This window comes from Hippoglossus hippoglossus, chromosome 13 (genome assembly GCF_009819705.1).
Source record: "Hippoglossus hippoglossus isolate fHipHip1 chromosome 13, fHipHip1.pri, whole genome shotgun sequence".
Classification (NCBI taxonomy): domain Eukaryota; kingdom Metazoa; phylum Chordata; class Actinopteri; order Pleuronectiformes; family Pleuronectidae; genus Hippoglossus; species Hippoglossus hippoglossus.
The window spans coordinates 5,838,955-5,852,355 of NC_047163.1; positions in this window are offsets into that span (position 1 = coordinate 5,838,955).

Consider the following 13,401-nt stretch of genomic DNA (forward strand, 5'->3'; position numbering starts at 1 on the left):
TACATTTTACTATGTTTGTGTTTCTATGTTGGCAGTTGCTCGTATTTTTTTAACCTATCTAATTAGTCCAAGAGGTCGTAAATCGTAACGAGTTGCACTCATGAGCCAAATAACAGAGAATCTGGGCCCGATTCAAACGTCTGTGCGCACAAAGTCGCAGAAACCTCAAAGGCAAATATTTCAACTGGCTGCATTGTTACAAGCAGCAGCTTAGGTATGATTTATATTCCTCCAATAAACAACATAAGCCCATCTTTGTTCATCTCAGGCGAATAAAATTATATTGCTAAAGTAAAAATGAATTATTGATTTGTTCATGCAACTTTGTTCCTTTTCTACACTGTATCGTGTGGGTGAGTTTTTTTTTACCTAAGCATTAACGATTATCAACCAATATTCTGTATGTATATGAAAAATAGGTAACAGGCCTTAAATCCCTCGTTTTCATAATATATTCAGATCCATACTATTATCTGTGACAGTTTCAGTAAATGTGGATGTTTGCTTTGCAGTGACGTCTTCTTTGCACAGTACAGACTAAAAGTTAAATGCACATGGCCGACCTTCTCCATGACTGACATATAATACATAACCTTCATAATAAAAAGCTGCTCATCTCGGTATCTTTTAAATCTGCACGCCATGTTGTTCTTACATCTTGATTAAAAACTAATACAGTTCACCTCATGTTACTGATATATAAAACAGCTGTTTAACAGTTCAGTGCACAGAAGGAAGGGAAGTCACCGTGTCTGCAGTTTGTCTTTATAGGTGCATTTAGTGGCTATTTTGTCCTGATGTGTAATTAAGGTCATGTTACAATTGAAAGTTGTGTGAGCTCTTTATCAGACTGAAGATATTAATGATATTAAAACGTCTGTTTTTAATTTGGAGGTAGACGGAGAATCTAATGCTCCAATAATAGTAGAAGAATAAAGAATTTCTCCTCCTGTTGGTTTGATTTTCACATCTTATTTCATCATTATGTTTAGGCAGCGTTGCATTAGATCTACCTTCAGTAAGAACGCACACACTTCTACAGAAACATGCAGATCTTTCCACAGAGAGAGTGAATGTCTTCTGCAGTCAGCGACGCACAGCCGGCAATATTTTATACATTTACAACACTGTCTGAGAATTGAGAAAAACATCTGCCGCTGGATCTTATTGCTTTTCCATGTGGCTTTGGATTTTCCACACTGTCTTCGGCCGTGATCTCCCAATCAATTATCGAGTCCTTTATGAGGCAGCTGATATCGCCCACATCGGACTCAGATTTCAGCTTCTGGCGTGACGGCGTCCACGGCTCCTCACTATCAGCAACATGCAGCTTGGCTGATTATCCTTAAGTGAATCCACCGGGGCGGGATATTCGTAAACAGCCTCTTACTGCTGAGAGACATTTCCCCTTATCTGAGCTTATCTTGTTGTTTTCAATTTGATAGAGCATCATAAATAACCGACTTTTATATCAGACATTTTATGAACAATTAAATTTTGTCTTTCCAGAAACGTCTCATGGCTTAATTTCCACCGCGATTAGCACTTTGTTTTTCTTATTGTTAATTCCTATGGTTATGTTTCAGTCAAATCAAATCAGTCTTTTATAGCTGAATGGGCTGTTCCCTTATATTACACACTGTTGTTGTTTCTGATTTTATAATCAGACAGTGTCTTAATGAAATGATTTTCATATGCTTGAAATAATTCACTCTTTGAAGGTGCATAAGCTGTGGCTTTTGCATGAATCACAGTTTATTAAAATGTGTTCTTGCTGCAAGAAACATAGATTTGCACGTGAAATTGTAGAACAAAAATACCTTAATTTCTGCGTTCTGCACACACCGAATAGGAAAAGGCATTTGAGAATTCAATAATCAATTAAATATGCAATCATTAACTCACTATGAAGGACTAAGTTTCTAATATTTGGACATTAGTATTGGTTATAGGAGCTTTAGTGTCATATTGATTTGTCAGCCGTCTTTGATACAAATGAAGATTTGAAGTATCTGATGAAACTGCAACATGCAGCAGGTTTACAAATGTATTATGACGGATAGTATGATGTTCTCCATGTAGAAATACAAGTATACCTCATCTGACCTACAAATGTAGGAGTTCATGGAGCGTCTTGGTCTGTTTTTAATTAGTCCACATCAATCAAGCATACCAGAAGACACATCTGGCTCTGGAAGGGCTTTGGATGCAGCTGTGTGAAAGCAACTCGTCATCTGGATGCAACATTGCCTCCACAGGGGCTGACATGTTCCTGGCACCTTCGGCTCCAGCTCAGGCCTGGATGAGTCTCCGGTGCAGTGCCATCATGTATAGACTTGGCCATAATAAAAAATTGAATCTGTCCTTATGCACAGAAGACGGTGGAGGATAACTGCACATCATGTTAAGCAGTAAACAGTTGAGCAATGTGAAGTGTTCTCGCACTGAAGCCAACGCGGAGCGGCAGCGTCCTGCCGAGCTCTGAGTGACAGTTTCAGGTCAGTGAAGTGCTTTGCTACCTTACATGACTGCAGAACCATAACTCCTCACCTCAGGCAGCAAAAACCTTCACCTTTCACAGACTCACATTCCAGCCTGCCAGCCCCTCACCAATCCCCAGTGATGTTTTACCTTTCATTAGACACCAAGTATTAGATTCCACTTGGATCCGTGATCTTATCCGTCTCACTTCAGTGTAAACATGTGGATTTGTTGTCGTTGTTGTTGTTTCCAGGTTGACAAACAGAGTCAAGCAGATATTTACAAGCACAAACTGAATCTGAGGAAGTGATTTACACTTGTTATCAGGTTTGCTTTCAAATGAGCTGTTTGACCGTTGAAACTAACATTTTATTTTTACAAAGATAATTCAATACTTAAACAATGCAGGGTTGATCGAGTGAACCGTGTCTCCGTCTATCCGTCTGTAACCGCTTCATTTCCAGAGAAGAACCAATGTGGTTTTTCATGAAACTTAACAGTAATATTCATCAGGTTGCAAATGGTGCCTTTTGATTTTTGGGGTTTCTTGAAATTCAATTTTTTTCTGGATTACCATGGCAACGAGTTTGATTTAATTTAATTAAGAGTTGAAAGTTGTTGTTTTAAAGAATCTTTAAAGAAACAGAATGTTAATCAGGCAGTGAAGTGATGACTTTTGACTTTTTGATATTATTAGTTTGGGTTTTTCGAGATGTGATTTTTTTCGGTATTTCCATGGCAAAAAGTTTGATATAGGCTAACAAGAGTATATTTGAGAGTATAGTTTTTTTCAGGAGTAAAACTTAAAAACTATCCAAATATTAAAATGTAACATTAATCAGATTCGAAGCGATTACTTTTGATATAACTGGTGTCTTAAAATGAGATTTTTTTCTGAAGTTGGAATACTTGGCCAGATCGATAGTATAACCTCTTGACCTCAACAGACAGATACCACACAGCAAGTGTGTGAGCTGCTATGTCATGAAACTAACTAAGACCATGTCCTTCAAGTCTACCCTGCTCGTCATGGGAGAGCAGAGAGCAGCTGCTCCAGATGTGAGTTGCTGTGTCCCAAAGCTGATCCACGTTACGGGACTCAAATGATCACTGTTAACTGGAAATTGATTCTGAGAGTCTATGACCTATTTCCAGTAAAAAGCAACAACTGGAAAAATATAACTTTGTGAAAGTAGAAACTAAATGCTTTAATTCCATTATGTAAATTTGAAAATAATTAAAAGATAATAAATAATAAAAAATGATATGAAATACATAATATGTTAGATATTATGTCATCTCCTGGTGAATCATGTTATATAATCGATTAGAAATAACACAGTCCACCCATTGTAGTTTTCCATCCCTGTGCAATGTGTCGTATAAGAATTGGGTTCAAACGTTACATAAGCTGTCGTCCTCGGCCAGGAACGAATGTGCGAGTGACAGAAATGGAGCATAACAGAAAACCTCCTTTATGTTCAAATCAGATCATTAATTCATTTGTTTTGCCAAAACCTTTATTTTAGTGGCTAAAAATGTGGCTTTCTTGAAATATATGTTTTATGCATTTCCACTCACATATGTCTTTCATTAGCCAACTAAAAATACTGATTATCAGTCATAATAAAGCTGGCTCTGTCAGACATGTCTCATCTCAGAGCTACATCCAAAACTTACAGACTTTAAATTTTGTTCAACTATTTCCACCCGTGAAGCCCAAGACGTTACGTAAGATTTGAGCTGCTCAGATGATGCATTAGAAAAAGATGCAGTGAAATCCTATCGACTCCTGTTTGATTTCATTCTAAAAGGAGAAGATTTCAAGTACATTTTTTAGTGAGCACCTGCCAACGTCTGTCTCCATCACTGCTGATAGTTCTCCTTAAAGGGTTCACTTAAGGTAATGAACCAGGAGAAAATATAAGAAGCTAAATTCAACACATATGTTTAAAAGTTGATATGTCAATGTTTGCTTTTTAACACGTAGCCCATACCGTTAGCTGTTTGGTTGAGTTGAAGCCTGATGCTCACATTTGAAAATGTAAGAAATGGAGGTTTTGGTCTCGTCGCTTGTCGCCGTCTTTATCTCTTGTTTGAATCCTGGGAAAGGATGCATTTCTCAGCCGTATTTAAAGAAGCCATCAAAATGGGACAGCCACTCGCGCCGCTGTGATGCAACCGGTCTTTAAATGCAGCCTCTGAAGGATGCAGCCCCTGAACTGACACAGCTCACATGTCTTTAGCTGTCAGGGTCAGGTGTCTTACCCGAGGACATTTCAATCAGATTGTTTGGTTAGTGGATGACCCGCTCTACCTCCCGAACCACAGCCGCCCATGAACTTTGCAGAGAGTTGGCAAAACTGATCTTTTACACAATAAAAAAAACCCCAACACTTTTCAATGTTCTTCACAATCATGGCTGAGATACTTCGGCTGTTTCACAACAGCCTTTTGTTAAAATCCTTGATTCCATTGTTTGCAAAAACCTGCTGCAAATTTACACCAGCCTATGTAAAGCAAGAAGTGGCGTCATCTTTTTTTTTTATCCTATCCATCAAATTTATAGAGATGTTGCTTTGCTTGATGCCATGTTACTGGAGTAAAAGGCTGATTTTTGTTTCCACTATTTCACCAACTGGAGCAAAGCACAGCAGTAAAGATGATGAAAGCCTTCAGTTTAGCCACTAAGCTGAGGATATGAAGGTTTACAGCTTCGACACTTCATCCTGAACTTGAATCTTTCAAAATGTACCCGAAAGTGAAACTTTGATTCACAACATGATTCGCTTTCCCCGCCTCATCTTTTTCTCTGAGCTGTAATTTAAGTATTTGTGGAGTTTAACAATTTCCAGCTTGGCACAGTCCAGTGGTAGATTAAAAAAATATGAAATGCAGCAAATAGCGATGGGAGACGATAACTGGGAAGAATCAACTTTTCTATGAGCCAAAACTTGCTCAATTGCATAAAAACAAAGTGAACTTGGGGGGGGGAAATTATGTATTTTCCACATAAGAAACTTATTCAAGCAATATTTAATGCCCAGTTTCTATGGTCTGAAGTAAAAAGAGTTAAGTAAAGAGAGTTTTATTGATACAAAACCAGACTTCTGAGATTTTCCATCACAGGAATAGCTGCAGATGGTCTTTTTCCCACGTTTGGGCACTAAATAAATCCATATCTCTTCAGTTTTAACAGCGTTGCCTTCATATGGATAAAATATTCTTCTGTTATATATTACTTGATGCAGCTCCAAAATACCGATCATTTGGCTCCAGTGAAGATAATTACGATACAGAGCAATAAAAAAAACACATGGGTCACATTATTTCTTGATTCTGACAAATAAATATGATAACTTTATCCCTCCATAAATCTCAGTATCTTCCTTTTGAAGGGCTTTGAAATAAATATGAAACAATCCCCACCCCCCAAAAAAACACTAAATATCCACAGCAGCCTGCGCGGCTCCCTAACCCTCGTATTCTCAAGTGGTCCATGGAGATCAGGTCACATCAGTGTCTGTAACGAATGAGGAATTCACGGGAATGTTGCCACACGGAAGCAATAACTCTAGATACTATTTCAAGAACAAGCTACGCCTGGACCTGTTCCTGCTGCTGGATTAAAGTTCAGTCTAAATCACTTAAGTATGGCTGCTGTGACGTAGCCTGATAGTAAATGAACAGCCGTTCAGAGGTCCGGTCCGAACACCGGTTTGATGCGGTCTTATCAGATGTGAATATGCAGAGAAAAGAGACATTGATCACATTGCATCGGCTATCATCTTTTTAATTTACCTGCATTCATGTGCAGAGAGCTGTGAATAGAGATTAGCCAAAAAAAGACGTCTGGAGCTAAACAACTACAAAAAGCATCGCTGTTTGTGTTGTGTGTGGAGAAACGTTCGACTCCTCGGACAGTAACCGGTGTACGGGGAAGGGAACGCGGTCTTGGCCGGGATATCCGCCGACTTCAGTGGAAGCCCCAAGTATTGGCTGTTGACCTCGGAGGCTAATTCATCGTCAACGTTTTTTGTTATTTATAGTTAATGTTCATGTGTTTTTATAGCCTGCAATATAAATTTTATTAAATTACTATAATCTGTGTACGAGACATGATTTGTGTTTTTTGTTTTTTTTCCAACAAAATAGCTGGAAACCACAGATCTATACCGAACACGCAGTGACTTGCAGTGAATTGCACAACATGAAAATATGACATCATTTGTCTTTTCGGTGTTTTCGGAGTTTCCATAGAAATGTAAGAGAGATCGTGTGCTTTTCGACAGCTTCTCTTCTAACCTTCAGAGACATTTGTGGTAATTATATGTCTTTCCTGAATCTGAGCCTTTCATCCACAGATAATTCACTTTTCCCCCCCAAATCTGTACTTTCCAACTCTCGGCTGCGCTCTGTTAGATTCCTATTGAAGATGTCACATTGAGGTTTCCTGTCGTATGATGGCACATCTAAATACTCAAAACTCACCACTGAGCTGAGCATTTGGTATCTCAGCAACTGAACTAATACGATTACCAAGAAGTACCACGTTACAGGCAGTTGGACCACCAGCAGCTGCAGTCTCGTGTTTTTCCCAAATTCCATGGCTCGGTCAAAGCACAAGAGAGATCAACAGCTTCCCAAACAGATTGTCCAACACCGGCAGGTGGATCGGAAAAAAACATGTTAATGTTCAATTTTGATGGAAAAGACATAAAGTTCCTGTGATAGTCGGAGCACTGGGATCCAGGATCTGGATTATCCTCTTAGTTTTGATAAATGTGAGAACAGTGCAACCACATCACCACCCGACACAACATCAATCTTGTTTTGTCTTTTTCTTTTTTTTTGCCTTTAAATCAAAATGTGCAGTCGTACAATTGACTTGGTGACTTTTCTTTTTGAATTATGGCTCCGCAGTCAACAGCTCCTGTGTGCTGTTGAAAGGACAATTAGCAATTATTCTTGTTTAAAGCAATTGCAAATTGCCTTCAGGTTCAACACCCTTCACAAGCCGAGCCAACCCCAACACTGATAGATGCCTTCCTTATAAGCCCTGGCTTGCAGGACAGCTTGCATGACACCATGAGGATTTTAACTCTTTCAGAACCATGCAACAGTGAGAAGGAGACATGGAACTGCTATTTAAGTCACTTCTACAAAGATATGACCCTGTTTTTACCTTTCTTTTTCATCCAGAAACATAATCCACCGTTTGGAAATGTTCTCCAGTTCAACCCGAAGTGTTTCCAAGAGCCACGTGGTCACTTGAACAAGAAGGAGTCCAGAAAGTCTAGGAGAGTCTCTGGAGCACTGTGCTCTTATACTGCACACATATATCAGACAGTGGTCTCATGGCACTTCATTTTTACTGTATATTTACTTGAGCACCTTTGGCTTAACTGACAGCTCGGAGAATATTTAATATTATAAGAGCAACTCGAGCAGCTTTAATTGGACTTCATACCGAACAGACCCTGCACAGGTTTGGCTTCGTACTGTATTTTCATTTCTCGACCCGGTGAAAAAAATAAAAAACCAAAACAACCCAGATGTTTCCGACTGTTCCAAGGGAGGACACGCGGCGTAGTGTTCAAGTCTGTAGTCAATCCAAATTTTGTGTGGTTATTTGTCAGTGATGCAACTCATAGGTTCAATGCCAGTGGTTAACAATTCTGTAATGGCAACAAATGTGTTGCTGAGGTAACAGAAAGACCATGGTTACAGTCAATAACAACAAAATTATGATTCAAGATGTTACAGGTGTTACCAGGGCAGTTGTAATGCACAGGATGGAAACAAAATTTTGAACTCCACTCGAAGCCAGGCTGCCATTTTCCTCACTGCAGGAAGCACAGATAGGAAGTAAACGGAGTCGACCAGGCCCTGAAAGTCTATTTGTCCATCATACCTCCACATCCTCACTTTCTGCCTGCCTATGCATGCGGCCTAATAACTCCCTGCACTGGCACTGAGAGTTGGCCCTGGATGTAGATGTTGAGGTTTCAGAATCCTCCAGTAAACATTTAATATCCCTGGATTCCAGCCCAACTCTCGATAATAACCTGAGAGACGATGACTGCAGGGTGATTTCAGTTGGGAGGCTGCAGATCCTCATCACAAAGCCAAGATTTTGTGTCTGGACAAACCAGCGCAGTGGAACCAACAGGCTCCAACAAAAGACTATCATTTTCAAATTATTCCAAATGATGAATTCTGCACGCTTGGAGCCAATGGGGACTAGAGTTGAGATATCTCGCCCTCTCCTCCCTCCATTCTGACCATTTTTGTTCTGCAGTTGGTGAGTCCCTTCTCTCTTTATAGAAGCTAGAGTGCTTTTTTTACGTAAAGTTATTAAATGTACTCAATTATTAAATCAGTTGTAAAATACATGTCCCTTGCGATTACTTACTTTCTGCGGAATTCGAGTACTCAGTGTTTTTTCGCCATGACAATGCATCAGAATGGATTTATGAGCAAATGTACAGCACGGAGCAGAGGAAACTCTGAATTATGTTACCTCGGGGGGGATGAGAACTATCAACCACATGTGCCATTAGCGCACAGATTCACAGTGTAATCATTGTTCATTATAGGCTTCCATACAAGTTTGGTTAGTGCTGCTGCTCACAGGAGTGTGTGTGTGTGTGTGGGGGGGGGGGGGGGCTTGTGGGAGCCATGAGCCACGTAGATGGGATTCCCTGTGTATTCGTGCTCCAGATTTTCCACTCTGCCGTTTCCTCTCTGTCTGGCCAGTGGTAGTATGATGGTAGGAGATTTGGCTGAGTACGTTTTCCTCATCACTACATGTAGATAAAGTCCAAAGTTATAATATTTCAGAAAGCGAAGAAATGGGATCATTAACTATAGTCTTTTTATAAGAAGTTCCAATAAATTTTATTTTCTCTGGGAGGAAAGCACATAAATGTAAGAGGCAGGTTTTATTATGTGCAGCATAACTTTTTTTTATTGTGAAATCCAGGTTTAATCGAGGCCTTATACCTTAACTGACCTATACTCCTCATCACTGTTCATCTGTTTGTAAATTAGCAGGATTAGAAAAACTACTGAACCGATTTCAATGATATCTTGTGGAGGGGTGGGGTATGACCCGAGAGAGAAGCCATCACGCTTTGGAATGGATCCAGATAAACGGCCAGATACAGGATTTCTCTTTCACTTTCTTTAACATTGTAAGATAAGAGAATTTTTCAACATTTTGCTTAATATTTCAGAGATTCGTGCAATTGGCTGCAGAGCCATGATAAAAATCTGGATCCAATTCATCTAAATGTGGTTTCACAGAAGAAATGTCGGGCCTTGGCAGAGGAATGCAATCTACTGAGCGCACCACTCTAGTTATCCATGTTTTCATCCATAGCTCAAACTCAAAAAAGTTCATTTTGAATTAAAGTCCTGAGCCCTGAGCTTCTTGTTAGGTATAAGTCCCAATGTCCTAAAATGATTTATTAGAAACTAGCAGCATCCTAACTTGGAACTACATCAAACTACAAATATCTTTAAGCAAACATTAACAAGTTCCAACCATAATATTTGATGAGGTTTTTGTACCTTGTCCACTTTTGTGTCAGGCTGCCATCTTGTTTCCAAACCAATTAGTGTAATGTGCTTTTGCTGCCACCAGATGACACAAAACTCTGTCTGCAAATGAGCTCAACAGGTCTGAGTGAAGTAAAATGAGCAGGAAACCCAACATGTGTATGTCCTACTGTGAGGGGGGGGCAGGGTCTCAGGAGGTTAAGACAGAGTCTCCGAAGAGAAGATCCAGCTAGATTATAGGAAAATGTATATATATATACGTTTGATGATGCAATGATCAATGAAGACCGATAAACCTTCAAATGATGCTCAAGCTATTTTGAAATGTTCATGTGATGCAACAGTATTTTACAAAAGAAAACTAAATTCATATTTCCCTCTTGTGTGATGAGTTCAAACAGCAGGAAGAGTTTTTAAAACTCCCCCTCAGACGTATTTCCAGACCTCAATGCTTTGATCGATAATTTGTGTCTGGTACGATCGTCTGCTGTTAAACATCCAGAAATATGTGAATTAGCAAACGTTTAACTGCTGAATACAAGATTCCTCACTGAACTGATTTATTTAGTCCACACAGTCTGGACACTTTGAGTTTGCTCACCTCACTTATCTAAGATGCATCTTGGACGGTGATTTACTGCCATGCTGATTGTAATTGTCACACAGGCCTGCACGTGTGCACACGCCTTGAACTCTGATCTAACGTGAGCACACTGGAAACTTTCCCCCCCTTCGGCAGATCAAACTGGTAACAGCCTCATATCTGTCAAACTCCGTGCATGGCTCATTCCGCACAATTACGGGCAAACATCCATTAGAATTAGCGTTAAGCAGAAAATACATCAGTCACTGGAGAGGAGCTGAAATCCGACTTTAAAGGTTTGGGGAAAATTCAAGGAGATAACAGACGGTGGGAAGTTCAAGAGGTTGATCGTAAAAATTGATGATTTCCGAAGTTAATTATGGAAAAATAAATTTTAAAACTTTTGTACTGGTTTGAGAGATGAGCCGAGTTACAACGGCTCAAAAGACCAAGTCATGTGACCGAGACAAAGCTACATGTTTATAGTTCACTATGACAAGTGGGACAATTGGGTCGTAAAGGTTTGGACCGAGTTGTATGTGTCAAAACTAGGAATTTATTAGATTTATAAACGTCAGGTTCTCCCGACCCTAAAAAAGAGAATTGATTGTTTCAGTCGTAGCCTTGAGATGAGCCAGTATGGCTGAGCCACACCTAAATGCATCTGATGAATTCCTCTATCTGTGCTGGCATGCCGAACACATCGCTGTTCTCCACACCTCGCCAAGAGTGCTCTGAGCCATAATGCATCAGGGGCATGTGGTGACATTGAAGGATTATGTGTTGACGTCGTGCCTTCATTGTGAAGTAAATACAGTCAGATGATATCCATCTGGCGTCAAAAACAGAATATGGTCAAAATATGAATTTGTACAATCTGTTTTCATCCCCTTATTTTTATTTTATGTACAGTTTGTTTGTTTTCCTATTTATCTATTAGACTGAAACGTGTCTATGTGTGTGTATGTTACTACGAGTGGGAAACTAAACGTTGCTGTACATTGGATTGATTAATGTGACTCTAAAACATTTTATTACAAAGCATTTCAACCACTGCACGTCATTAATCATGTTTTTTTTTTTTTTTTAACACTCACTCTACAAACCTTGTGTTTATCATTATAATATCTATTTCTCTCTCAGAGGGTTTCTTTGCTTCTTGGAAATGTTTTAACTGCGTCCTTAGATTTCAGTCATTCACCCCCATTCGATGGTTTCTGATTTCCACATTTTATCAAAACCTCACGTCCTTGATGATTAAAATAGATCTTAGCACCTAAATAAAGTTTACCACCGATTCTCAAAATTGAACAGCACAACACTCGATACGTTACACATTTTTTTCTCTGTTGTTGGCCGTTCTGATGTTGATGTAGCCGACCCAATATGTTTGGCCCCCCCCCCACACTTTCCTGCCAATGATATTTTACTATCTTGGGAAAGCACTGCGATGATGTTTGCATGTGTTTGTGAGTGTTCCGTTACTGGCTATGTCATTAGTACGGCTCAGCCACTTGATGTTCTGTCGCGTGACAATAAACATGTGTATATGGTACGATACATTTGACCTGACTCTCTTTTCTCCTGGATCATGATGATTGGTAGGTTGGGCAAAACCATCAAATATGTTCTGACAAAAACAGAACGTCACCCAGAAGCACAATATACTGTATTTGCACCGAGGATATCACATGAAACTAGAGGCGTCCCCTGCCAAGGCCCAGTTCCTCCCTTATGAGATCACATTTGAATCTGCGAGATCCAGATTTGTAATTGGAACTGCACCAATCTGCTCACACTCATATCAGTCCCATAAATACGCCTGACTTTTTCCATCAAGATCCACAAATTATTCTTGCATGAAAATGTAAAAACACACAATGTTAAAAAACCCTGGATGTGACGGCTTCTTTCCTGACCCATTCTGCATCCTTCCACTGAATTATTTGGCAAAGTGTCCAGTAGTTTTAGCGTAATCGTGCAAACTAACAAACATGCACAGATGAAAACATAACCTCATCTGTTTTGTACACTCAGTGGAGCACAGATCTCGGCCAAAGGCTCAACAGTCCCCTTATGAAACCACATTCAAATCTGCAAGATCTAGATTTGTATTTGGATCCGCATCAAATTGCACATACTCATATATCAGGGTGCCGTAAGGGGTTAATCCCTTGGAATTCTGTGAAAATATCAAAAACACCCAATCGCGTCAGGTTAGATAAAGTGATTGAAAATCCCTTAAATCCATTCCAAAACTTAATGGCTTCTTTCTTGGGCCGTGTCCCATCCCTCCACTAAGTCTCATGGAAATCCGTTCAGTAGCTTTTTGCACAAAGCTGCAGACAAACTAACCAACAAACATAAAATACACAAACTAAGGCAACTAAGGCAAAGTTCTCCAAATGGTTCATCAGACTTGCTGGGAGCAAAGCCATTACATTTGTTTGTAGAGTTCCAGTTCTGGCACAAAAAAATGAAGTATCTGAATGTAATGTAGTTTTTAACTTTTAACAATTTCCATTAAAGAAAAAGAATATATAAGAAGAAAGGAAAATGGGGACAGAAGACAAACTGGGGTTTTTACAGTATCTTCTACGTCCAGGCACAACAACCCCCGTGTTGAGGTTTATGGGAAACATACCTTAGTTTAGTGCAAATGACATCAGGTATCTCTGAGTCATTTCTCCTGAGGTGAAGTGTGTATACATGCAGAGCTGTCAGATCACTGGAAGGACTTAACTCCAGCCTCGGGTGGAGCTAATAACTTTTTA